The 23,507-nt window shown below is 35.3% G+C and overlaps 1 protein-coding gene across 6 annotated transcripts in view; it reads left to right on the top strand.

The window, feature by feature from the left end:
- Positions 1–23,507, top strand: part of KCNK2 (potassium two pore domain channel subfamily K member 2) — a 223,208-nt gene that overhangs the window by 89,006 nt on the left and 110,695 nt on the right. The window lies entirely within an intron of this gene.

Raw genomic sequence — 23,507 nt, 5'->3', positions numbered from 1 at the left:
GTGTGTGTGTGTGTGTGTACACACACAAACAGACATACATATTTCCACACAGAATTTTATATGCGTAGGATCACGTATGCGTGTCATTTTACCAACTCCATTTTTTGCTTAGTGTTGTGTAGGGGATGCTTCGGGAATATTTCAAGTCTTGACTTTAGATATTGTTTAAATATCCACATAGTTTAGGTAATATCCTTATCAGTAAGAGAATTAAATGATATTTTTAAATCTCTTTCAGCTATTTCTCTGCCCTTTATTTTTATGAACATTTGAATACCTTGGCTGGATCAAGAACAGTAAACAGTAGTTCATCTAGCTCAGTATTTCTGCCCTTAACTATGCTACCAAGGGACATTTGAAAACAGTACCAGAATTCCCTTTGTAAAACCAGCTTTAGAAGGGATGACTGTACCCTGAGTATCATGACATTATGAAAAATCTGGCATGGATCTAATATTCATAAACTTACTTCTCTGGACTGTTTGAATTTGACCACATTTCAGTGTGTGCCTTCTCTTGATATGTGTCCTACATGCTTCTCAATAAAGTTTCTCTTTTCATTTGACCTTTCATAAAATTACATCCTTTATAAAGTTTTAGGCCATTTGCCTGGTGAATTTTGTGAACTAAGTCACTTAATTCCCTTCTAAAGATAGCGACATTATCTTTCTTATTTTTATCCCCTACCACATGTAGAATTCATTCTCATTCAGCTCCTTAGGCATTGATAATCTGCAATGATGTGTGTCTTGGGTCTCTGCTTTCTTAATAGTCTTGTTTTGTAATCTCTTCCGTAGCACTTAGAGCGGCCCCTTGATTATTTTACTTATCTTTTTTTGAACTGCTTTCTGCTCAGTTAAAACTTTGATAAGTGTCGATTTGAGCTGTGGGCAGTATTCCAGAAGAGGAGGGATCATACTTTTGCACAAGAGTGGCTTTCTGTTTTAATTCTTTCTTTTTCCTTTTCTTCCCCCCTGTTTTATTTCTATTACCTCTCTGGTGGTGTCTGGTGTTTTCTGTGTTGGCGTTGTTGGATAATGTCCTCTGGCAGAGTTCCAGGGACTCCAGAAGCTTCTTCTAGGTTATTGAAAATACTATTTGAAAAGGGGAGCCTGGTTTATTTTTCTCCCAGATCCATTAGTTTTCACTTAATGAGGATGAATCTCAACCCTCATTTGTACTTTGTATGCCTTTTCACCCTTGCGAGGTTTTAAAAATTTAATTGAACATTGGGCATTTCACAATCTTCAGGATCATGATGATATTCCCACACTTTTTAGTGTTAAAACGTTGCATAATAAATACCTAGATTTACATCGATCCCTTTAAATATATATTTATTTAACATACATTTTTAAAAACCGTTAAAACCTTTTTTTTTAAAGATTTTATTTAGAGAGAGAGAGTACATGCAAGCAGGAGGAGGGGCAAGGCAAGAGGAGAGAAAAAAATCTCCAGCAAACTCTACGCTGAGCCTGGAGCCTGACTCATGGCTTGATCCTACAACCCTGAGATGTCCTGAGCTAAAAGCAAGAGTCGGACACTTAATTGACTAAGCCACCCAGGTGCCCCTGTAACCAAACATTTTTATATAATGGATCAATTTTTATCAGTCTTCAGTATATAATCTTTTTATGCTTACTTAACATTTTGTGAATTCATTTTTCTTATGTTCTTATGTACCCCCCATACAATACCTATTTGACTGGTAAAACGTACTTTCTCTATGCAGAATGGCTGTATTTTCCCCCTGTAATCAGTTAGCTTGCATGTGTATTCAGAAGTGTCCTTTATTGCTTTCATTTCATATTGCCTTTAGTTTTTCTCAGGAAACTCCAGTTTAATTAGAATTTATTGTTATATATGATAGAGCTCTAATTAGCACATCTTCAGTCTATAATAATGTTGAGTAAAAATGCCAATATTTGAAGACTGTTATGTTAAAAAGTATATATTCCTTTTAGGGGTATCTAAGGAATTTCCCAGTTGCTTGTGAAGTATAATGTGTTCTCTGGTGCTGAAGCAGTGAAGTGAGCTTTGAGAAATAAGCAAAGCAATGAACATCAGGACTGTGAAAAAGGAAAAGAATCTCCGTAGACACCATCACATGATCACATGGCTTACATTGATGCACACTGCAGGGAAAAGAGCCTTTAACTCTTAAATTTTCTATTTTTAGGGTCCCAGCATAGTTTTTTGACTATTGTAAAGTTCCTTTTTTACAGTTATGCATCTGTTCTTATTTTGCTAAAACTCACTTAGAGGAATATGGGGATTCATCAGAAACTCATAATTGCTAAAACAAGACGTGTTCCTCTTGAACAAATGAAAAAGTCTCCCTTCCTGTCACTATTATTCATATACGATAGAGGTTGGTTAGAAAAGATTTGATCTAAGTGACAGATACAATGGAATGAACTCCTCTTTCCTTGGATATGAAATGCTTTCAGCACCAGGGTGATATTAATGGTACCAGGGAAGTGGATTCTGAAATTTATAGGTGAAAAGGCACTCATTTGTGTCCATTTAGATATTTTGGTGTTAACCCTGAGAGCAGAGATACCTCACTTCTCCAGATTCAAAGGGGAGTTCTCAGGGAGGTGTTCTGTTAACCCAAGAGTCATCATGCTGTGGATCTGTGGTGCTGTATGTGTTCCCATCAGGGTGACAGTGTGGTTAGGATTCACTAACAGATTTCCAAGCAGGGCAAGTCCATATAGACTAGAAAAGAGAAGCAGAGTTATTACATGGATTTAGAGTTCTTATATTTTATTTTGCATGGGGAATAAAGGGAAGGTCTTATTTTCCTAAAAACGGCCGTGGAAATGCTTACAAACTAGGATCTTTAATGGGCAGCATACTTTCATACAGCAGCATCTCATATGATCAGGCCCTAGGTGTTTCTTAAGCAAAGAAACTAGTGAATATGGCAGATGTCTTCTTACCCTTGACGTTAAAGCTCGCTTTGGAGATTGTGTTTCTTTTAGGTAAAATAAAATTTACAGTGTTAATTGTGTAACAGTCCATAAGAGAATTTAAATATTCCTGGGTGAATAAAATAAAATTTTGTACAACAAACGTACATTTAATCATGGGACAAAATAGCTTATCATTCATACAAGAAAAAAAGAGAATCGATCTATGACATAGTTTTCTGAATCTGATTTTTTTTTTTTGGACATTTGGCCACACACTGAACATTCTGAGTTCTTTTTCTGAATCCTCCTCACCCAGAAATATTTTTGTATTCACCTATCATGTTCAGATAACATATTAGTGCTTGTAGAGACCTGAGGTGAGACAGTTGGTGGGAAGGTCTATTCCTCTAAAGGAAGAAGTAGTTAAAATGTACATTCATTCATTTATTCATTCTGTATGTAATATGTTTTGAAAGAAATCTTTTCAAGCAGGGGGTATAATCCACACAGATTATGACACAGCAGGACTGACAAGAGTCGTATTTTCATGAAGCTGCTATGCTAGTGTTAGTAACTACAAACAAAGAAACACCTGAACAACATAATTTCAGACAGTGCAGATGTTCTGAAGACTAAACATTGGCCTCATGAGACAGAATGATGAAGCGGGGCTCCTCTAGAATGGCTGTGTTCAGATGAGCTTTCTCTTGGAGAGGGGATATTCGGGTTGAAGTCTGAATGAGGGAGAGTTAGTCATGTGAAGATCTTTAGGGGTGCGTGGAAGTGTTCCAGGAAGAGAAGGCAGCAAATGCAGAGGTGAGAGTATTCTTGGTGTGTTCTAGGGCCCATGCAAACACTGGTATGGTTAGGACATCATTAGTGATGTGAGGGAAGCAGGCCAGAACCTTGTAGGTTTGATAAGCAGTCTAGGTTTTATGTGCAATGGGAGATCAACAAATAGAAAATTTTAGAAGGAAACAGGGAATGTCATATTTGTGCTAGGTCAATAGTCTGGTGACTTGGTAGGGAGATGAGAGCAAATAAAAATAAAAAGATCAGTTGAAGACATTTTAATGAAAGTTGATTTTTGGAAAGAATCTTAAAAAGGTAGCCTGAGAGGGGACAGACAGGGTTTGGGCTAGTAGGAGAAGACTCTTCTCTCTTCTCAACTTTCAGGAAGAGGTACCTAAGGGTGATGAACCAGGTAATGTGTGTACTTTTGGGGAAGATAAAGAGAGAAGGGAGGTGGTTGGTTGAGGGTTCTGAAGGTGATACTAGATGTTCAATTCAATATGTCTAAGATTCCTTGAGAAGAAGATAATTTTAATGAGCACAGATAATTACTAGATGAATCTTTTGCATGGGTTCTGTGTTGCAGAAACTCTTTATTATATTTTAATTTTTTCAAAATTCTCTCTCTTTTAGGATAGAAGATTTTTTATTTTACTATCTTTTAAAATTTATTTTTTTAATTTAAACCCTTCCATAACCTGATTGATATTTTCAGGCATGTTACAGCTTACATGTGACTATAAATGATTGGATAATTACTTTTCCCTTAATAAATATAGATTTTCCCTTTTATTCTTTGCTTAACAAGTTCCAAAGCTTCACACGCAATGTTTTCATTTCTGGAAGATGTTTTATCAGACGATGACATTTGGCTCTTGCTTTGAGCTGGCCTGAAAATCTATTTCATGGGGCTAGTTTTAAATGATTTGGTTTAATTAAAATTGTCAATAATCTTACTTTATAATAATGATATCATTCTTGAGGCATATTTTTCTTAGATACTGTACTGTGCTGTTATGCAAAAAGTATTTTTTAATAGGACAGGAACTCCTGCCTTATTTTCCATTACTCAGCACCTCACGACCTTATTATTTCTTGATCCGCAGAGAGTTTGTGTGTATGTTTGGGTGTTTGCATTTGTGTTTCATTCATGTGATTCTTTCCTGATGCAGGATTACATTGTTTCAGGTAGCTCTTGATAGGGACCTAAATGAGATTCCCTTCTTCTTGAGGGAGAAGAAAAAAGATAAGTTACTCTCATCTATAGGATGAGATATGAGTCTTAGAGTCTAAAAGAAAATGTGAAGAAGAAGCACAAGGGGTAAATGTATCTAAAAGGGAGGGAGTTATAGAAAGCATTAGCAAAATTTTATCATAATGCATTTTCAATTGTTTGCATATAACATTTTAAGGAATACACTCATTGAATTTAGAACATGGAATCTACAGTACCTATTGCTTCGTCAAACTCTGTTATTTCAGAACTAAGAAAACAAACTATTAAATCATTTTCCTAAGAGTGTACTACTAGTTAGTGAAAGAGCAACCACTGGGTCCATGACTTCTAGTTCACCAAACTTGTCCCTTCCGCCAGTTTCTCTTTGTTTCCCTCACTCTTGTAAATATCAGCATGTTGCTAAGATCAGGGCTGCTATTCTAATATTTTTTATTTTGTTGAAGTAAGTGATCAAGATATTTTATTCTTTGCCCTCTGGAGCTGCACTTTGCCTACAGTCTGTGGACCCACAGAGATATGACTCATGCTTCTGTATTTATCACCTCAGGTTTCCTGCTACCATTGCTTCGCCGCCTCTTAATTCATGAATGGAAATCTCAGAATTTTAAAATTAGGGAAATCCTGAATCTGGAGGAAAATAAAAGTGAGCAGTGTCCTCATGAAACTTCTGGCCACCAAAGTTGCCAGATGAAGTTATACATGGGTTTTTTCAAGATTAAGCCTTTCAATGAAAGGGTGATAAACCAAAATGCCTTAGGAAAAGAGAAGCAAAATAACTGAGACTTTTTTAAAATTTTGTCTGATAAATGAATGGAAATTCCAGGAATTCTACCCGTTAAATGAATATTTATTGAATTCTTACTGTTGCATACCTGACCCTGTATTAGACTATGGGTTTTTTCTCCCCTCTCAAAATTATATTTTATAATATATATTTTATATCCTTGTTGTCTCACTTTGTAATATGCAATATATATATCTCTTTAACTATAGATTTATGGAATCCCTTTTTAAAGGCTTTGTAGTAAGCCATTTTATGGATGTACTGTAGTCTTTTAAAACTATTCTTCGATGTCAAGGATTTTATCTTTTATCTCATTCTTTTATTGTGGTAAATAACACATGAGATCTACCCTGTTAACAAATTTTTAAGTGCATAGTAAAGTATTGTTAACTATAAGCACAATATTGTACAGCAGATTTCATCTTCCTTCACTGAAACTCTATACACGTCAAACAGCAGCTCCACATTTTCCACTCCCCCCGGCCCCTGGCAGACATCATTCTACCTTCTGCTTCTTTTTTTGTTTTGCTTTGTTTTGTTTTGTTTATTATGTTATCATTAGTTTTTTATGTAGTGTTCCATGATTCATTGTTTGCGTATAACACCCAGTGCTCCATGCAGAACGCACCCTCTTTAATACCCATCACTGGGCTAACCCATCCCCCCACCCCCCTCCCCTCTAGAACCCTCAGTTTGTTTCTCAGAATCCATAGTATCTCCTACCTTCTGCTTCTATGACTTTGACTACTTTAGATACCTCATATAAATGGAATCATTAAGCATTTGTCCTGTTGTGACTGGCTTATTTCACTTAGCATAATGTCCTCAAAGCTTCGTCCATGTTGTAGCATGTAACAGGATTTCCTTCCTTTTTAAGGCTGGATAATATTCCATTGTATGTATGTTCCACATTTTCTTTATCCATTGGTCCACTGATAGACATTTCAATTCTTTTTACCTCTTGACTATTGTGAATAATACTATAATGAACATGCAAATATTTCTTTGAGATCCTCTTTTCAATTCTTTTGGATAAAGATTTGGAAGTGGGATTATTGTACCAGAGGCTAGTTCTATTTTTAATTTTTGAGGAACATCCTTACTATTTTCTATAGCGGCTGCTCCATTTTAGATTCCTACCAATAGTGCTCAAGTGTTCCAGTTTCTCTAAGTCTTTGCTAGCTCTTGTTTTGTTCTGTTTTTTGTTTGTTTTGATAATGGCCATCCTACGAGATATGAGGTGATATCTTATTGTGGTTTTGATTTGCATTTCCCTGATGATGAGTGATGTTGAGCATTTTTTCATATACCTGTTGACCATTTTTATGTTATTTTCTGATAAATGTCTAATCAAGTCCTTTGCTCATTTCTTTTTATTCAAGTTATTTGGGTTTTTTTGCTATTGAGTTATAGGAATTCCTTATATATTTTGGATATAATTAGCCTTTTTTCAGATATATGGCTTGCAAATATTTTCTCCCATTCTATAGGTTGCCTTTTCACTCCATGGATTGTTTCCTTTGCTGGGAAGCTTTTTAATTTAATGAAGTCCCACTTGTCTATTTTTTCTTTGTTGCCTGCACTTTTGACAACATTTCCAAGAAACATTGCCAAGACCAGTGTTATGAAGCTTGTCTCCTCTGTTTTCTTCCAAGAGTTTTATAGTTTCAGGTCTTACACTTAAGTCTTTAATCCATTTTGAGTTGATGTTTATATATGATGCAAGGTAAAGGTCCAGTTTTATTCTCTTGTACATAGATGTTCAGTTTTCCCAGCACTATTTACTAAAGAAACTATCCTTTCCCCATTTATAATCTTGATAGTCTTGTTGAAGATCATTTGACCATATTTGACCATATATGTATGGATTTATTTCTGGGCTCTGTTCTGTAATGTTGGTCTTTATGTGTCTTTCTGCCAGTACCATACTATTTTGATTAATGTAGCTTTGTAAAATGTTTTGAAATCAGGAAGTGTGAGGCCTTCAGCTTTGTTCTTTCTCAAGATTGTTTTGGTTATGTGGGGTCCTTTGTAGTTCCATATGATTTTTAGGATTTTTTTCCTGCAAAAACTGCCATTCATGGATTTTGTTGGGGATTGCATTGAATCTGTAGATCATTTGGGGCAATATGGACATTTTAACAATATAAGGTCTTCTAATCCATAAACATAGGATTCCTTTCTATTTCATTGTCTTAATTTCTTTAAGCAAATGTAATATTTTATTATACAAATTATTCACTTCTTTGGTTACATTTACTCTTAAGTATTTTATTCTTTTTGATGCTATTGTAAATGGAAATGTTTTCTTAATTTCCTTTTGGATTATTCACTATTAGTATAGAAACACACTGATTCTTCTGTTGATTTTGTATTCTGTAACTTTGCTGAATTAATTTCTTAACATATAAGATCATGTAATTTGAACAGAGATACTTTTACTTCTTCTTTTCCAATTTGAATGCCTTGTATTTCTTTTTCTTGCTTAGTTGCTCTAGCAAGGACTTCTAGTAGTATGTTGAATAGAAGTAGTCAGAGTGAGTTTATGCTTTGTTCCTGATCTTAGAAGAAAACTTTCAGTTTTTCATTGTTGAGTATAATATTAAGAGTGGACTTTTCATATGTGGCCTGTATTATGTTGAAGTAATCTTCTACCTCTAGTTTGATGAGAATTTTTATCATAAAGGGTATTGAATTTTGTCAAATGCTTTTCCTCTAGAGATGATCATGTGATTTTTTTTCCTTTGTTCTGTCAATGCAGTGTATCATACTGATGAATTTTCATGTACTGAAACATCTTTGCATCACAGCAATAGATCCCACTTGGTCATGGTGTATGATCCTTTTAATGTGCTGTTGAATTCAATTTGCAAATGTTTTGTTGAAGATGTTTGCATCTATATTTATCAGGGATATTGGCCTTTGGTGTTTGTTTGTTTGTTTGTTTTTTGTAGTGTCTTTGTCTGGCTTTGGTATCAGAGTAATGCTGCTTTTGTAAAATGAGTTTGGAAATGTTCCCTCTTTTTCAATTTTTTGAAAGATCCGAGAAGGATTTGTGTTAATTCTTTAAATTTGTGGTAGAATTCATCAGTGAATCCTCTGGTCCTCAGCTTTTCTTTGCTGGGAGGTTTTGATTACTGATTCAATCTTCATACTAAATTAGGTATGTACATATTTTGTTTTTTCATGGTTTAGTGTTGGTAGATTGTTTCTAGGAATTTATTTCTTCTAAGTGGAGAATAATTTTTCATAGTAATCTCTTTTAATCCTTTGTATATCTGTGGCATTGGTTGTGATGTTTACTCTTTTATTTCTGATTTTATTTCATTTGAGATTTCTTACTTTTTTCTTAGTCTAACAAGGTTTGTCCATTTCTTCTCAAAAAAACAACTCTTATTTTTGTTATGATTTTTCATTCTCTATTTCACTTATTTCTGATCTATTCTTTATTATTTCCTTATTTCTGGTAACTTTGAGTTTAGTTTGTTCTTTTTCTGCTTCTTTGAAGTGGAAAGTTAGGTTCTTTATAGAGACCTTTTTTAATATAGTTTACCACTGTAGACTTTCCTCTTAGTACTATTTTGCTACAGCTCATATGTTCTATTATGTTATGTTTTCTTTTCTTTTTTTTTTTTAATTTTATTTATTTGCTAGAGAGAGAAAGTGCGAGTGAGAGAGAATGAGCAAGAGTACAAGCAGGGGGAGCTGCAGGCAGAGGGAGAGCTGAGTAAGGAGCCCAATGCAGGACTCGATCCCAGGACCCTGGGATCATGACCTGAGCTGAAGGCAGCCACTTAACAGAATGAGCCACCCAGGAGTCCCTTAGGTTATGTTTTCATTTCCATTTGTCTCAGGCCATTTTCTTTTCTTTTCTTTTTTCTTTAGATTTTATTTATTTATTTGACAGAAAGATAGATAGCAGGAGCAGGAACACAAGCAGGGGGAGTGGGAGAGGGAGAAGCAGGCTTCCTGCCGAGCAAGGAGCCTGAGGCAGGGCTTGATCCCAGGACTCTGGGATCTTGATCTGTGCTGAAGGCAGACGCTTAATGATTGAGCCACCCAGGCGCCCCTCAGTACATTTTCTAATTTCTCTTTTGATTCTTCTTTGACCCATTGGTTGTCTAGGAGTGTGTTGTTTAATTTCCACATAATTGTGAATTTTCTAGCTTTCCTTCTGCTGTTGATTTCCAGTTTCATTCAAAAAATAGAAAAGATACTTGGTCAGAAAAGATACTTGTTATGATTTCATTCTTCTTGAATTTGTTTGCAACCTAACATGTGATCTGTTCTGGAGAAGGTTCCATGTGTGCTTGAGAAAAACGTGTTTTTTTGTTTTTTTGTACTTTCTGTTGAGTGGTATGTTCCATATATGTCTGTTAGGCCCATTTGAGTTACATGTTGTTCATGTCCTCTGTTTCCTTATTGGTCTTTTGTCTGGATATTCAATCCACTATTGAAAGTGGGGCATGGAAAACTCCTGCTATAACAGTGTTGCTATTTCTATTTTCAGTCCTGTCAGTGGTTGTTTGATATATTTGGGCACTCTGATGTTGGGTGCATATATATTTATAATTGTTATATCTTCTTATGGAATTTTTATCATTTTATAATGCCCTTCTTTGTCGTTTGTGACAGTTTTTGAATTAAAATCTATATTGTCTGATAAAAGCATGACCACACATGCTGTCTTTTGGTTACCATTTGCATGGAAAATCTGTTTTCTACTTTTTCATTTTCAGCCTAGGTACCACCTTAAATCTAAAGTAGCTTCTCATTAACAGAATGTTATTGTTTAATTTAAAAAAAAATCCATTCAGCCACTCTCTATCTTTTGACTATATCTTTGAATCCATCTACATTTAAGATAATTATTGATAGGAAAGAACTTACTATTAGTATTTTGTTAATTGTATCCTGTTTGTCTTAGAACTTTTTTGTTACTCTTTTCATCTTTTGCCGTCGTCTTTGTTTTGGCTGATTTTTTTTTTTTTTTGTAATTTTTTTTTTTTTTTTCTTTCTCTTTTGCTTTTGAAAATCTTCTATAGATATTTTCTTTGTGGTTTTCATGGTTTTTATATAAAATGTCTTGTCATTACAAGACTATTTTAAGCTGATAACAACTTAATTTCAATTACATACCAAACTCTTCCTTTTCTCCCACCCCCCAACCACTTGGTGTTATTGAGGTCACAAATTACATTTTTTATTTTGTATCCATGAATATATTTTTTAGTTATTTTTTATACTCTTATGTTTTAACCTCTACATCAGAATTAAAAATGATTTATACATCACCATTACAGTTCAATAGTACTCTCTATTTATCAACCTATTTACCTTACCAGTTAAGTTTATACTTTCGTGTGCTTTCTTGTTGCTCTTTAACGTCCTTTTACTTCAACTTGAAGGACTTCCTTTAACATCTCTCATAAGGCAGGTGAAGGGGTGATGCACTCCATTAGCTTTTGTTTATTTGGGAAAGTATGTTTCATTTTTGAAGTATAGTTTTACCAGGTATAGTACACTTGGGTGGCAATTTTTTCTTTCAGCACTTTGAATATATCATCCCATTCTTTTCTGCCCTGCAAGTCTTCTGCTGAGAAATATGCTAATATATAAAATAAATATTAAATATTAAAATAAAATTATGGGGGCACGCTGGCATGTGATGAGTCACTTTCCTCTTGCTGCTTTTAAAGTTCCCTCTTTGTCTTTGACTTTTGACAATTTGATCATATGTATCTTGGTGTGGACTTATGTAATTCATTCTATTTGGAGTCTTTTGGTCTTCTTGAATCTGCATGTCTATTTTCTTCTTCAGATTTAGGAAGTTTTCAGCCATTATTTCTTCAAATAAGCTCTTTGCCTCTTTCTTTCTTCTACATCTGGAACTTTGGGTGTATATTGGTGTGCTTGATGGTAGTCCATAAATCCCTTAAACTTTCTTCACTCTTTTTCATTCTCTCTCTCTCTCTCTCTTTTTTTTTTTTTTTGGTTCATTTGACTGGATAATTTCAAATGTCTTGCCTTGGAGTTCCCTGGTTCTTCTGCTCAATCATGTCTGCTGTTGAATTCTTCTAAAAATTTTCCAATTGGGTTATTGTATTCTCCAGCTCCTAAGTTTCTGTTTGGTTCTTTTCTATATTTTCCATCTCTTTGTCTATATTCTCATTTTGTTCATGCATTGTTTTCTGAACCCATTGAACGTCTTGTGATGGTTCTTTTCAATTGTTTGAGGTAATTCATATACCTTTGTTTCTGGACATTTATTTTGTTCCTTTGATTGAACCATGCTTCCTTGTTCATATGCCTTATAACTTTGTGTTGTGATCTACCCATTTGATAAAGCAGCCACCTCTCTCAATCTTTACAGACTAACTATGTATAGAGAAAAGCTTTCTCCAATCAGCCCAGCTTGAGATTCTGCAGGCCTCTCAGACTTTTTCTGTGGATTTGTTTCTCTGGACTTGTGCATGTAAATTCCCAATTACATGGATTTACCAGTTTCTTGTTTCAGGAGCTTGTAATCTCTTGCTACCTCTGGTGTCTGTCTGCAGTATTGCAGTTTTTCCAGAGCTGCCACAAGCCTCCCAGGTTTTTGTTATTCTCTGAGGTCCTGAGGTTTTCAGAGTAGGCTGCATCCCCATCAGTCTGAGCTTTGAGTTGGGCGAGACAAAAACCAATCCTTTGGGTAGCCTCTCCAAAAGTCAGAGGGTTGAACATATGCTCCACTCTTCCCTTTTCCCCCGAGGGAGAGGTTGCCAAGCTCTATTGGCCTCTGCCTGCCACACCATGGGTCCTCTGAAGCAGATGCAAGCTGCCCAGGTCACTTGTGTTCTCATTGTCCCCCAGGCATCTTAGAGTGTGCCAAGCCCCATCATTGCTCTGACATAGGCAAGGCAAAAAACAATCCCCTTGGGCAGTGCCCCCAAACATTTGATGCATGTTGCAACTCTTGCCTCCCCAGGGAGAAGCTGGGGGCTGGGAGTTTTCTACCTATTGGACTGTGCTGAACTGTGGAAGGACTATTGTGAATAAGGGTCATGAATTTTTCTACCAGCTTTGATGTGACTGGTTTCGTGCTCATTTGGAGTTCAGGAGACTCTTAACTGATTTCTGGATTTCTTATTAAGGGAATTGGTCTGTGCATTGTTGAACCAGTATCTCTGTTGGAGGAGGAGGATCTGGGCCTTCCTCTGTCACCATTTTGCTGATATCACCTCCCTTGAGGTTATGGGTTTTAAAGCCATCAGCAACTCAAGTAAGGTTCTTATAATTATAGAAACAAAAAATAAGTAAACTAATAGACATATAAGGTAATTTCAAACAATTCTAAGTGTTTTGAAAAAGTAATATAGGTTACATGATAGAGAATTGCTGCCTTGGCTAATTAAATTGGGAAATGAAGGAATTCGGGTATTTTAGCACAACCTGAAAGATAGGCATCTGTGCATAGATGTGTGAATACCTGGGAGAAGGCATTCCAGGTAGAGAGGAAAGCAAGTACATGATCTGACTTATGACTTAAAGGGATCACTATGGTTACCCTGTGAGGAATAGATGTAGGTGGGCAAAGTCAGAACCCTGGGGGAACCTGGTAGTCTAGATGAGGACAGAAGCAGTGGATGTGATGAGATGTGATCAAGGGATGTTTTGAAGGTAAAGCTAACAGGATTTGATATGAGGTGTGAGAGAAAGAAGTGAAGAATGATTCATAGGTTTGGGGCCTTAAGAACTGGAAAAATAAAGTTGCCAGTTAATGACGAGTAAAATCCAGGTGAATCAGGCTTCAGGGAGGAGCTCAGGGTTCAATTTGGTATATGATTAGTTTGAATTGCCTTTCAGACATCCAGGTAGGGAAGTAGTCCCAAATGAATAATACATTTGGGGATTATCACACATTGATGATATTTAGAGCCTTGAGTTCAAATGAAGTCACTTAGGAGTATGGACGGATGGAGGACAGAACCATAGGCTCAAAGGTGAGGGGGATGAAACATCGTTCAGGGAGACTGGAGGAAAGCTAGAGAGTGTGGTGTTCTGTAGGCCAAGTGAAGACATGCTGCAAGGTGGAAGAGATTAGTTGTGCCAAGTGCTACTGCAATGTCTTACTCTCTTTACCATGACCTGTAGTATGCAGTTAGTGCTCTATCCTGTGTGTTCACAATAGTGATCATTTGCGTACTTAGAAATCAGTAAACACAAAATATGCCACGAACAATTCTTGAGCAGTTAGCATTACACTAGACACCTACGCCGTGTGTGACATACACACTGAAGACAAGACCTGATGACTATTTGGGATACATTATATACATATGGATAAAATAAACAAGATGTTCACCCAGCCTCAAACTTATGAATGGATTCTTTTAAAAATTTTATTTATAAAAGTGTTTATTGCTTGGGACTTCCCATATGTTTTCACATAAAAATAATACTATAAATGACAACTATGTCCAATGCTAGGCAACCAAAGCTCTAATACAACTAAACTGTATCACCAAGATGAGATAGTGGTTTGCCAGGTTAATTATTGTGTTTACTTATTTTGAACTAGTGATCTATTCAGCCTCTCTATGCCTCAGCTTTTGTGGAAGGTAAATAATATACATGTGATTCCTGTTAAGTGATACCATATTGATAATGTTCACAGGGTTAATTTTATGAGATGGTGAAACACCTCAGATCTTGCACTGCTGGTTTCAAATAGTTACTTAAGGAGACAAAGCTACCTACAGGTCATCCAATAGGTGCACAGCAGGTGATTAAAAATAAAAAGTGAGTGACATTCAAGTGTATTCAGTCATCTCCTGATGCCAACACTCTGGACCCTTCAGAGACTACATGTTGCTTTAATGTGATTATGCATTTCTTTCTCTCTCCCTGCCCAGGTTAAACCTATCATGTTCATCCCACCAGCATAAACACATGCTTGGTTGGAAAGAGCTTGGGGGCAGGAGAAGTGAAGATCACTAAGGATGTTGGGCCAACTTGATACCTCTCCAGGCATTTGACCCATCCCCCACTAAATGGGGGCAATGGCATCTTCATACTCTCAGCCTCCGAGCAGAGAAGACCCTCCGGTCTTGTGCTTATCATGTGCATTTTGGAGTATCTTCTCTTCCATAGGTTGCTGTGCTCTGAAATGCTCTTGAGATTGATATCCTTGTGTGAATGAAAATGAACAATACAGCATATGTGAATGACTAATGTAGAAAACATGAGGAAAGATGCCAGGCTCATTTTCAGTGCTGATGGTTGTGATGTGACACTCTTAAATCAGTCTGAGAGGTGCCCGAGGGAGGGGTTTAATTGCATTTTTGTGCAGTAACTACTGGACAGGTGTCAAAGGCTAGCTCTATCATTCCAGTTGGCTTAGAAAAATATAAGAAATTCTATCAGGTTCCTGTTTCTCAAGAAAATGGATTTCAACCAATTCAATATTTGCTATGACTGGTGAGTGTATGGGTGTGTAATTGAGAAATACGGGGAGAACTTGGAGGAAAGCTAAGGATGGGTATGAATCACTATGTTTGGGGAAGTTATTCATATACTATTTTTGCCGTCTTGATTTTGTGACATTGAGCCAAGAAATATAAACATATTAAGCAGTTTTGCCAGACTTCCTTTTCTCTGTGTAATGTTAGCAAATCATTAGTAAACTTACTCTGCAGTGTATTAAGAAATTTTGCCTGGAACCTGAAAGCGTAGCAATTTCTTTTAGACTTACTAATGGCTATGAGTCAACTCAGTTGAAGTAAGAAATACATAAATTTTCAGTGGAGGGGGGGCCTGAAACAGAGGAAGTGCCAATCAGAATGCTACTGAAATGTTTTAGTATTGTGATATTTTGCCTTTACTGATGGCTGATTTGGGTTATGGGAAGTTTGATTTATTGGGAAATTTATGGGAAGTTTGATTAGCTGGCCACGTTGTTGGTTATGTGTGTGTGTGTGTGTACAGAGCCTGAGATTTTCGATCCTTGCTATGATCTTTTAGTTACAAATTCAGAAAGGGCAGGGGAAAAAATCATTTGTTTTTAAAACGTATAATAAAAAAAAAAGTTGCCTTTCTGTGGAAACTTGAATAATTTCCCCATTTCCCCTGTGATTACTTTTATATAGGTATAAAGCACATTTTAGTTTAAATTTGTATCTGTTATGGAAATATAGGCTTAAGAGTACTGGAAAATCAAATTAATAGAGATCAGTGGTGGCATTTTACTGAAAAAGCCATCAGAATCTCTAAATTTGGGAGTTCTATGGATGCATGTAATTGACAGAGGAAAACTCCCTTTACTCTGTTTTGGGATGTTTTTTTCTCATCAGTTTAGAACTTCAGGCCTTAAAACAGTGCATGAATAAATGCTGGTTAGTGTTGTATGCCCTAGGCAAAATGGTATAAAAATATTGTCTTACGTGCTGTGTCTTCTTGATCTCAGTTTTCTGCCTACTCAAATCCTATTTTAAGGACAACCTCTTTTAAAAGAGCTTCCTAGATAGAGTGACTATGACTTGAATTAAGTTCCTATCTGATTCTTCTAGAACTGTCTCTTCTTTGTTATCTAACATTTATCTTTTCCTCTCTACTTGCTCTTTTTTTTCTTGTCGAGTTCTTGTTCCACCTCCTTCTTTCTCCATATTTTCCTATTCTTCTTTAATCTCTTTTCCACCACCAATGCTGAGATGAGGTGGAAGGGGTCAAAAAGATAGACAGAGACTAATATTCTAATTGAATATTAATATACCATAGAATAATATGGAATCAAGGAAAACATGGAAAAATGCACATCTGGGGAAATGCAAGTTTCAGTATGCTTGCTTCACGTGTATTTTCCTGGCTCTCCAGAGTTGCAAGGACTCAAGGGTCTTAAGCATATTTTATCCTTTCTACACCACAGCGGCATTTCACACCAGGCTCAAAGCAGAACGGAATTTTAGTGTTTCACGTTCAGCCCTTGTCTGATGTATAAATCATCTTGATAACAACTTTGCAAATGGTCATTTGACCTTGGATACAGTGATACAAATTTATTCATTAATAAAGGGTTGGTTATGTAAACTATTTTACATGTAACTACTCAGTGATGTATCGATGACTACGAAGTAAGGTGTTAATGTCTTCAAAATGCTTGGAGCATGTTTATGTTATAGGGAAATATTTGAACGCACACTTAATGATTATAACTATTAACAGAACCAAAAATGGAATATATGCATATTGCAAAAACTGTTTTAGGGCCTGTGAGTGATCTTTTTTATTCTTATTTTTCCAAATGTCCAGTAATTTGTATATTCATGTTAGGATTAAAAATATCTTCCAAAGTGGATATAATCAGGGAAGACAACTCTAATACCAAGAAGTTTGCCTCTTGCTCTGGGCTCTGTGGGTGACATCCATCTCTAACTCTCTGTTCTTTCCTACTCTGGATTTTAAGCTTCTTTTTTCTACTAATAGGAAATAAATTTACACTTTCAAAAGAGAAAAAAAAAGCTGTACATTTCATTAGTGTGTATAAAAATAGCTTTGACATGCAATGGTATAATCCCTAAATAGAAGGAAAGACATGGGAAGGTAAGCAAGATGTTTACTTTTAGAGCTGCTTTCTAAAGTCTGGGTATGTGGAAACAGCTTACCTTAGGAAATACTGTCTTTTTTAGATTATAAGAATTAAGTTTTTGGGGGGCGCCTATCTGGTTCAGTCGGTAGAGCATGTGACTCTCGATCTTGGGGTTGTGAGTTCAAGCCCTATGTTGAGTGCAGAGTTTACTTAAAAAAAAAAAGAATTAAGTTTTTTTGTTTATAAAAGGATGCTTCTTTATAAAAAGTTTCTAATGTGTGGTTAAACGTAGGTAATGGATTACTTGGAAACAATTCAAGGATTTTGAAAAGCCTTTTAGAGAAAACATGAAATGTATTTTGATTCAAATTGTTTTCAACAAGAACAATAGATTAAAAACATCATTGCATATTACCTTTCTCACTTAAAAGATATACCCTGAAGAAACCATGAAAACTTGCTTCTTTACCAGACTCTAAATATAGAATGATTTAATCACCTGTGTTCTGTATAAAATATGCAAATGTACTACTCCATCCCTTCTCCACAGAAATCAGAAATATATTTTTTAAAGGGAAAAAGATTATCAATGTTAGATTTTAAAAATCTAACCTTTGTCAGTTCTTAAAACAGTTTATTTAATTGTTGAATATAATTTTGGGTTTTCTTTTTCTTTTTAGAATTTATATAGATTCCTCTATTTCTCCTAGACAAAACATGTATCATCTCCATATAACTAGAATTTCTGAAAAATTAAGTTACATGTAATGTGTCTCACTTATCAAATTGGAGGCTAGAATGTATATTAGTATGGAAATTTGATATCAAATGGTGAATATATAAATTTACTTCTACAGAATATAAACATCTTAAGTATTAGATAATATCCCTTGACTTTTCAGATATGTGCAAAAGTTGGACACGACTTGAATTTCCAATAGGAATTCAATAGTTATTCCATGTTTTCTCAGAATAGAATTCTCAGCCATATAGGGTTTTATTTAATCTGAGAAGTATACATTCTTCAAGTGGAACGGTAAGCAAGACCATAACTGATTGATATTATGTTTCCTGCTAATGGGAATTAGCCTTAATGATGAAAGTAATAGATGTCACACTGAAATGAGAGATAGCATGTTATTACATACTATTCATGAAAACATAAGTGCCATTCTTTTGTATGCTAATATGAAGTTGTCATTTTGTAGGCCAAAAAGGGCTTAGATATTGGCAATTTTATATGGTTCAACCTAGTACTATCATTAGCTGAGAGCTGCCACCGGAATAGTCCCGTGGAGCAATATGCTAATACAGTGTGGTTTTCAAGAAGTTGTTTGCTCCCTTGTTGGATTGTCAGTGGTCCCAAGTGGTATTCTGACCAAAATATTATCTCATACAAGAAAGCCAAGGTCATTACTTTAGTCTCCAGAATAGTGTGAAAGGATAAAAAAGCGAAGAAGATGGGTTTGGTCTCTGGGCATTTACCCCAGTGGTACGAAGGATGTACAATGGGCTGCCTTTGTATGTAAGTTTACAATAAAGTTCTATAATGCTACTTCTCTGTTGAACCTAATTTGTTATGTCGCAGAAGCAGCCCCAGTGATTAAGACTACTACATGTTACTGACATGTTAGTAGTACTGACATATTAGAGGAGAAGCTTCTTGTACAAATGATGTCTGTAAATAACATTTCAGATAGATATGGCCAATAAAGTTAAAACACTCAGGAAATGGATCAACAAATGTGACTCCTCATTGATTCAGATATGCCAGTCAACCAGGGCAGTATGTGAATTATGAGCCTGTAAGAGTAAAGGCCATTTCGAGATCATCTCTGGTTTTATGAGCTGGACCTTTCAAAGCAGTTCATATTATCCAACATTAGGTGATCATGGTGTTGACGTATAACCAGAAGGTTAAGAATGAGATGAATAGCAATAACCTTTGGCAACAGTATTCGTATGTTACTACATATAATTGATGGATGATAATTATTTTTTGGTATAACAATAAATAGTAATGATACCTACTTTGTATCTTCTCAGAAAATTCTTTGGCAATGAGAACATCATTTATTATTTTGCTTTTCTCATTATTCATGTATTTCTCATTCTTCAAGTATTTCAAAATAATCTTGCTTACATACTTCGAGTGTTCAGATGTGGCATTCTGAGTGTGTGATTTGACTCCTTTCCTAAAGACTAGCTTCCTCTCAGGATGAAACTTGTTCCCCCACAAGGAAATAATGGCAAAAAAAAAAAAGATGTATGATTGTTTCTTACAGAAATTTGGCAAGATAATACTTATGTTCTTCTTTAAGCAAGTTTGTAATAATACAGATGTCAGTGTAATTATAACTGGACTTGGCCATTATATCAATTTATTGGAAATAGTGTTCTTTTCCAAATGAGAAAAAAATGACATCAATCTTAAATACCAAGTTAAAAGAAGTTGCCAGGGCACCTGGCTGGCTCAGTCAGAAGAGCATGCATCTCTTGATCTCCGTGAGTTCCAGCCCCATGTTGGGTGTGGAGATTACTTAAATAAATAAATAAAATTTAAAAAGGAAGTTGTCATTGGACCAGTTATGCATACATCATTGGTGTAACTCAGATACTAATACCTGATAGCTGTAATTTAGAATTTTTACATCACTTAAAACTTTCAAATTATTAATGTGACTTTACTTTTAGGATTACAGGTATGAAAATATATTTTAATGAAATCATGATTACAGTATAAATAGAGGAGGAATTTGTGGAAGGCATTCAGAACATTCTGTATTGTTTTGATGAACGTGAACATCTGGGCCTCTGAGTAAAGAGGAGAAAAAACAAAATTAGAACTTCTGGTGTCACCTGTATTTTGAGATCCATGATATAACCTACTTTTAAAACAATATATTCTTTAGGTCTTCCGTGGGGTTATTTAATTTTCAACACATTTTCCTTCAATGACATAATAGCTGGTCAAGTCCTTTATAACACATGAAAAAGTTGTTCCTAAGCATTGGACTCACGGAAACATTTTCATGATTGTCAGTGATTGCCTTGCATTCCAAGGCTGGTCTCACACAATTACAAATAAGTGTGTCTTACCAGTGTTTGGTGTCAAAGCTGAATATAGTTCCAAAATGCCAAATGACCCTGAGACAACTTCTTCCAATTCAAGAGTGCACAAAATCACAGTAGAACTCTGTGAACTTCTGTTCTAAAGACATCACTGTCATGGAAACTCAGATTATTCATCATTAATTTTATGAGTAATTACCTTTATCATTTCAATGAGTACAAAGCTCTTAGAGCTCTATTTCTGAAGTTTCACTCATACTCCTGACTAGAACCATGTATTCAACTTCCTTTTCTTAATGCACATTCTATGATTGTCTATAAGATCAAAATTAAATGTGAATCCAAACAAGATTATCTTATACTCTTTCTATTGTAGATTTTAAGTTTGGAAGTCCTTCTTTAATCAGCACTTCAAGTAATTCTGTGTTAGGATTAGATACGTAGGACCCAAATTTCCTTTACTCTAAACAATTCAATTTATTTGTAAATTGTCAACATGACTAGATTGTTTACAAAAGTTACCTTTCATGGAAAAATGAATTTTTATTATTGATGAAGTGATTGTTACTTTAGTCACATAATATGGAACATACAGAAACAGTTCTGAGGAAAGCATTTGTGAAGTGTTTGATAGCCTGAATTGATGTTGAAATTCAAGACTCTTAGATCTATCTCAGTATACTTGCCAAGGGCAACCATTTCCTGTGGATATTGACCAAGAGGTATTGTACAAAAATATAAAATAAATTCACAAGAATATTCCAAATAGCCTCGTGGTAGACTCATTCTCATAGTGACATATTCCCAGTTCCATCTCAAGCCTCTGTTGCAATCATCACAGTTCTGTGGTAACTATTTAAAACCCACACGTTATAAGACATTACTGTTTCTAAGTCTACATTTACTTCTTTTGCATTTAAATAATTTGTGGATGTTATCCAAGTGTCTGGGTAATTTGCATCTCATCATTGTTAACAAAAGAACGGGCTAAAATAATAGTGCGGACCATGTAGGCTGTTTTAAGTCAATTGTTGAAGAAATTACCTTGCTTCTAATCAATAAAATAATTAATTGTATTTAATGGGGTGGAGTCTAAAGACATGCCTTATCTTTTCTCATTTATAACTATGTAACCCAGGATGCCTGTGTGGCTCAGTTGGTTAAGCACCTACCTTTGGCTCAGGTTATGATCCCAGGGTCCTGGGATCAAGTATTGCGTCGGGCTCCTTGCTCAGCGGGGAACCTGCTTCTCCCTCTGCCTGCTACTCTCCCTGCTTGTGCTCTCTTTGACAAATAAATAAAACCTTAAAAATATATATATATATAACTGTCACCATGTCTTTTTTTTTTTACTTCTCTGTTGTTTCCCCATTGCCTAGCATCATAAACAATTGATAAATATTTTTGAATGAATATGTTAAAGAAATGTCTAAAAATATAAAAATATACTTTGGATGTAATTACAATGTATCTAAATCCACCCTCCTTTTCCTTGATATTTTTACTGGCAGCATTAGTTTTTCTGGGAGTTGCAAAGCTGGAGATTACGAGCCTGTGCTTACAATGTTTATGTGCACCTCCCTTGTGTTTGTTGCTATCTGAAAATATTTCCAAAGACATTTTTAGATTTTTCAGGTTTTATTTATCCATCCTTTTTATTTGCTTGCTCTTATAATATTTAATTAAATGCCATTTTCTTGCCAGTAGTCAGTATATTTAATGATAAAACACTAAAACATTGAGGATTTTATGCTACAAAAAACAAAGTCTGCCTTATTTTTATTTAACATTGCTCTGGAAATACTGACCAATGTAATAAGGGATGAAAGGTAGTAAAACATAACTTTTGGAAGATGAAGAGGTGAAATACCATTATTTGTAAAGCTATAAGCTTGCCTACTTTGGTTCTCCAGGTACAAAACAATATGAAACAAAGTTCAGTATACAGCAGTGGTTCTCAAGATGTTATCCCAAGACCCTCTCAGATGTCTGATGAAGTCAAAGCTATTTTCTTGAAAATATGAAGATGATTTTGCCTTTTCCACTCCCCTTGTCTCATGAGTTTTTCAGAGGCTATGTGATGTGCTCTCCAGTAAGCTGAATGCAGAAGCATATAATCGAATCTGTTTTCTATTAATCCAGAAATTTTAGATTTTTTTTTTTAAAGATTTTATTTATTTACATGACAGAGAGAGTGAGAGCCAGAGAGCATAAGCAGGGAAGAGGCAGAGGGAGAGGGAGAAGCAGACTCCCCGCTGAGCAGGGAGCCTGATGCAGGGCTCTATCCCAGGACCCTGAGATCATGACCTGAGCCGAAGGCTTAACTGACTGAGCCACCCAGGCGTTGATCCCCCCTTTTTTAAAGATTTTATTTATTTATTTGACACAGAGAGAGAGAGATCACAAGTAGGCAGAGCAGCACACAGAAGGAGAGGGAGAAGCAGGCTCCCCACTGAACAGATACATCTACATATCTGGCAATGATTAAGTTAACATGGTAATGACAAAGAAAAACTATACATAGAAAAATATTAAGTAAAAATAGAGAATACATTTCATATATTTCATAAATCCAACCATGTAAAAAGTATAACAAAATACCAGGAATAGATACTTTAATACATTAACAATAATTATCTCTGGATTCTGGAATTATGAATAATTTTTATTATCTTTGTTATGCCTTTCTGTATTTTCTTAATTTTTTACAGCAAATATGTTATTGTTAAAATTTTTTAAAAAGCATTACCATTCAATTAACTTTACACAGAACCATTAAAGTTTTAATTTGTAGGGTAAAACAAATCAGACAAATGAAATTTTATATTGCATTTCAGTTCCAGATTACATGCTCTTTTCCATCTGACAGTAACTTCCTGGGGTAGTGCCCTCCATTTTCACAGTGTAGTTTTGTCTGTTTGCCAGTAAACTAACCTTAAACAAATCACTTTACCTCCTTTGGTCTTTAATTTCCTTGCCTATCAAATGACGCTCCTTCCAGTTTTATAATCTGGAAATTAAATGATAAAGATTTCTAAAACTATACACGGAAACATCTTTTCCTACAATCTGTATGTCTCTCTTTTACTACACAATTTTCTCCTAACATATTCTCTTCCGTGTTTTGTGCTTCTGGATATT

Source organism: Callorhinus ursinus, unplaced genomic scaffold (genome assembly GCF_003265705.2).
Source record: "Callorhinus ursinus isolate GAN/ISIS: 27379988/994484 unplaced genomic scaffold, GSC_fseal_2.0 scaffold13, whole genome shotgun sequence".
NCBI lineage: Eukaryota > Metazoa > Chordata > Mammalia > Carnivora > Otariidae > Callorhinus > Callorhinus ursinus.
The sequence above is the reverse complement of the archived record's forward strand: the minus strand, read 5'-3'. Positions and strand labels throughout refer to the sequence as shown.